This window comes from Equus quagga, chromosome 4, assembly GCF_021613505.1.
Source record: "Equus quagga isolate Etosha38 chromosome 4, UCLA_HA_Equagga_1.0, whole genome shotgun sequence".
NCBI lineage: Eukaryota > Metazoa > Chordata > Mammalia > Perissodactyla > Equidae > Equus > Equus quagga.
In genome coordinates this window covers 125,639,885-125,644,510 of record NC_060270.1, presented here as the reverse complement: position 1 = coordinate 125,644,510, position 4,626 = coordinate 125,639,885, and positions in this window count along the sequence as shown.

Below are 4,626 nucleotides of genomic sequence, written 5' to 3'. Positions count from 1 at the left end.
CTCCTCTTTTTGCTGAGGAAACCTGGCCCTGAGCTAACATCTGTGGGCATCTTTCTCTATTTTACATGTGGGACGCCTGCCATAGCATAGCGTGACAAACGATGCCATGTCCGCACCCAGGATCCGAATCGGCAAACCCTGGGCCACTGAGAAGCAGAACATGCGATCTTAATCACTGCACCACTGGGCTGGCCCCTGGAATTTTTTTCAGAGAGAAAAATATGGAGAAGATGTTAAATTGTGTGGAGATGTTTGGCTGACTTTCATCTAGAGAAAAATCCCTACCTTAAAATATTCACAAAATAAAAATGAATTTTAGTTAAAGATCTAAACATTTATGCAAAACCTATATAATATTAACTGCAGAAATGAGGGATATAATCATAATTTTGTAATTGAATTGACTTGTATATAATTGAAGGTAATATCAAATAACACTCAAAATGGAAACTCTAAGAAATAAGATAGGGGGCTGGCCTAGTGGCATAGTGGTTGAGTTCACACTCTCACTTCGGCAACCCAGGGTTCACTGGTTCAGATCCCAGGCAGAGACATACACACCGCTCATCAAGCCATGCTGTGGCAGCATCCTACACACAAAAATAGAGGAACATTGGCACAAGTGTTAGCTCAGGGACAATCTTCCTCAAACAAAAGGAGGAAGATTGGCAACAGATGTTAGCTCAGGATCAATCCTCTTCACAAAAAAAAAAAAAAAGAAAGATATATTAGCATGTATTAAAATAAAAATATACTATAAAACAATTTAAAAGATAAGTGACAAGGCTGAGTAAGTCATTGTGATATATAAAATAAAATGTTAAAATGTGGAATATATTTTAAGAGATCTAAAATTCTACTTTTGAAGATAAAAAACTCAGTGGAAAGAAGGCAAGTATGAATAGACAAATCACAAAAGATGAAATAGTAATGGCCGATAATCATTTAGAAAATGCTCAACGTTCAACCTCACTAATAACGAGGAAAATGTGTATCAGCACAATTAGAAACAATTTTTCACTCATTGACGAAATTTAAAGAAAAAGACTGCTACTATCAACTATTAATATGGGTGTCAGAAATGGCTTCTTTCCAATAATGTCGGAAGGAGTAGAAATTGGCCAGATTTTTAGTAAGAAAATCTGCCTTAAAAAATATATGTTAAAACCATTGATAATTACCTAGAACATAAATTGCTTGATTCGGGAGCCTAGATCTAGAATTTATTTGCCATTATCTGTACCTGGCATTGTTTTACATGCACACAGTGGACAGAATTATCGACTCAATAATTTATTCAATTATTTACTCACACGTCTGGATTGAATTATTTATTCAAAAAACACTTTGCGTTATTCCATTTAGATGGCATTAAAAATGTTATTCTGGATAATATGGCATGTTGATAGTTATTCCTATAATTTTCTTCTTACTAAAGCAAAATAGAAACAGTTGAAATAAATATGTTTATTGGCCTAGAAATCAACACCAAAGAACAAAGATCTAGGGTAAGCTATTCCTAAAGTAACTGTTAAAACAGTCTCAGTTATACCATATTCTTTTTTTCCTTTCTAGTTTCCTTTAATTTCTGTTTCTAAATTCCAATGTGTACCTTTATGACTTCCATGTTCATGTCAGCAAATATTTAGTATACATTTACTATGTTTCACACAATTTGCTATGGATTATAAGGAAAGAAAAAATAAATACAACATGGCTTAGCCCTAAAAAACTGGCTGCAGGAGCAGACACGTATGCAACAAGCAACAAGGATGCCAGGACAAAAGTGGTCAAAGCTCTAAGACGTAAAACAAATTCAGTGGAGGGAGGGAAGAAGGAAAACTAATTCCAACTCTGGCGGGTTAAAAAAACTTCATTGAGGAGTTGCATTTTATGCACATTACACAAGATTGATACTTAATTGTCTGTAAAATCATATGTTTTCTTTTTTTACAACTGTGTTCCTTAAAATGTTTCAAATAAATACCAGTTTTATAAATCCCTAGAGGAGCTTATGATTTAATAGAATTCTTTAGTGATTCCTTGATGAGGTGAATTATTGTTCTCATTGTTCTTTTATAGAAAGCCAGATTCCCAAATACTGGAGAGTGAAATTGTGATGAGCACACACACCAAATATAAATCAATTGAGTGATATTCCTGAAGTTATTGATGAGAAATTGAAAAGCTCACTTTGAAATTAAAGAAAGCTTGCAAAATTTTAATGTGACATTTAGTGCTTTGTATGGACATTATATCCATCATAGTAACTAGGAAACAATTAAAAGCTTGCATAAAGGATGAATTACTGTTCTTTTTAATGTATCTTTTCATGTTATTAGATCTGTTGGCAACTTTCTCTGCTACGTGGTTAAATCTTTATGCGTAAACCACTGACACATAGGGCAAACAAAAATTTGATTTAACTCTGCGAGTTCTGTGTGCCTTTGCCTCTCTTGAACACTTCAAAATGTCCCAGGCACCTTATATTTTTCTGTTTTGTCATTTTATTAATGTCTTGCTACGCCTCAAAATAAATATAAACCACCCTACTCCTGCCATGGACACCTTAACATCATGGTCATTTGAGGAAACACTGAGGGTTTTTTTCTATTTTTATTTTGAGCCAGAAAAAAGATTCTGGGGCACGAGGCTATCAGTCACCTGCTTGGGAGAGTACAGCCCTATTCCCTGGCTGAGCGATGAGAGAAGGAGGAGGGTACAGTGGTGCAAAGTGGCACAGAGGGAGGAACAAAGGACAGGGACAATGGGCTAAGAGTTTTCCGGCATCTGTGAAAGGAAAGGAAGCGGAGGAATGGAAGCTCTCTGCCTGCAGACCACTGCCCTTCTGCTCAGTGAATCATTCCTCATCCTTTACGTCTCAATTCAATTTCTGCCTCCTCTGTGATCTCCTCCCTGACGATCTCAGGAGTGCCTGAGCACTATTTCTTCTATTTAATTTCGCACAAATATCTATAAAAGCAAGCATCTTGCTGTTACTAGCATAAAGAAATGTGATTTTCTTAGCAAGGGTATTCAGCCCTGCCCTTAAAAGAGAGAGTGCTCATTTAGAAGTTGCTGGAGTTATGGCCTGAGATGCTCCTAAGTTGAAGGAATGTTTCTCAAGGAAGACCGCAGCTGGGCTCCTTTTGAACTTTTTTTAATGGGGTTTGCAAGCTGAGGGCCAACACAAAATTGCCTGAGACCATAAAGGATATTAGAGAGGAGAAAGGGAGAGCGCAGGGTAAGTAGACAAAAAAAATAGAGAGATAATGAGCCTAGAAAATATAACTGAACTTTCAGACATTAAAGTGATTACAGAGATAGGAAAAGAAAGTGTATTACATACCAAAGAACTTCCAAAGTTGCAATTGCTTTGGTGATGGTGGTGAAAGGGTTGGTACGTGACTATGTGTTGGGCCCAGGCTCTAAGCGGTTGTGGCTGCAATACCGGCTTTCCACATGGGCTCTACAGCTGTACTTGTCTATTTGCAAACTCTCCTCCCTGAATGTAAGCCAATTAAGTTAAGTACATGTGCTTTTTCATCTTGACATCTCCAGTAACTCACATAGTACACAAACTATTTGTTCAACAAATGGTTGTTGGATGGATAAAAAAGTAATGATCCCAATTATGCTCAGACACAGAGTGAGAGATGGAGGGAGTTGGGCTGACCCATTAGAACTGGGAATAATGCAGCCACTAGACAAGCCAGTGACTCTAGTGTATCTATGCTTTTGTCCCCACCTTATCCAAGGGATAGCCTCTAGCAGCTAAGTCTTCATTTCTTTGGCTAGGTAACCCTAAAAAACAACAACAATAACAAAAACAAAGAAGGTATATCTTTATTTCCTGAGGCTAAAGGACAGCCTACTATTTTCTCCAGTCTTTTCACCAAATGTTTGTCACCCATTACCAAATACAAACACCAAAGTGTTTTCCCTCTATTATCTGTCACCCTGGCATGCCCATTTGGGGAAATCTAGGGCATAAATTCCCATCATAACTATGTATAGGGGAAGTCCGTATTCTCTAATAGAAATAGAAAATCTATCCTCTGTGTGTATTATGCAACTGATCTGTGGCGTCAGCATTCCAACATCTAGAGCTAAAATTCAGAAGGCTTTGTTATTCTTGTCTTTAAGAAACTCAGACTAACAGTTACATATTACAAAAAGATTTTAAAAATTGAGTTCAAGTTCTAAATATTGTAAGCCTGGGAAATTTTTCCTCTAAAATCACACTGGCATGTTAAAAAGTAAATATACACTCAATAAGTATATTCCAAAGCATCACTATGTTTGAATAAAACTGAGGGAAAACTTTGTTTAAAATATAACAATACATAGATATTAAAAAATGAAACAATTCTAATGAAAATAAAAGTCTTAGGGGCCGGCCCTGTGGCGCAGTGGTTAAGTGCACACGTTCTGCTTTGGTGGCCCCGGGTTCATGGTTCGGATCCCCAGTGTGGACATGGCACCGCTTGGCAAGCCATGCTGTGGTAGGCGTCCCACGTATAAACTAGAGGAAGATGGACATGATGTTAGCTCAGGGCCCGTCTTCCTTAGGAGAAAGAGGAGGATTGGCAGCAGTTAGCTCAGGGCTAATCTTCCTCAAAAAAA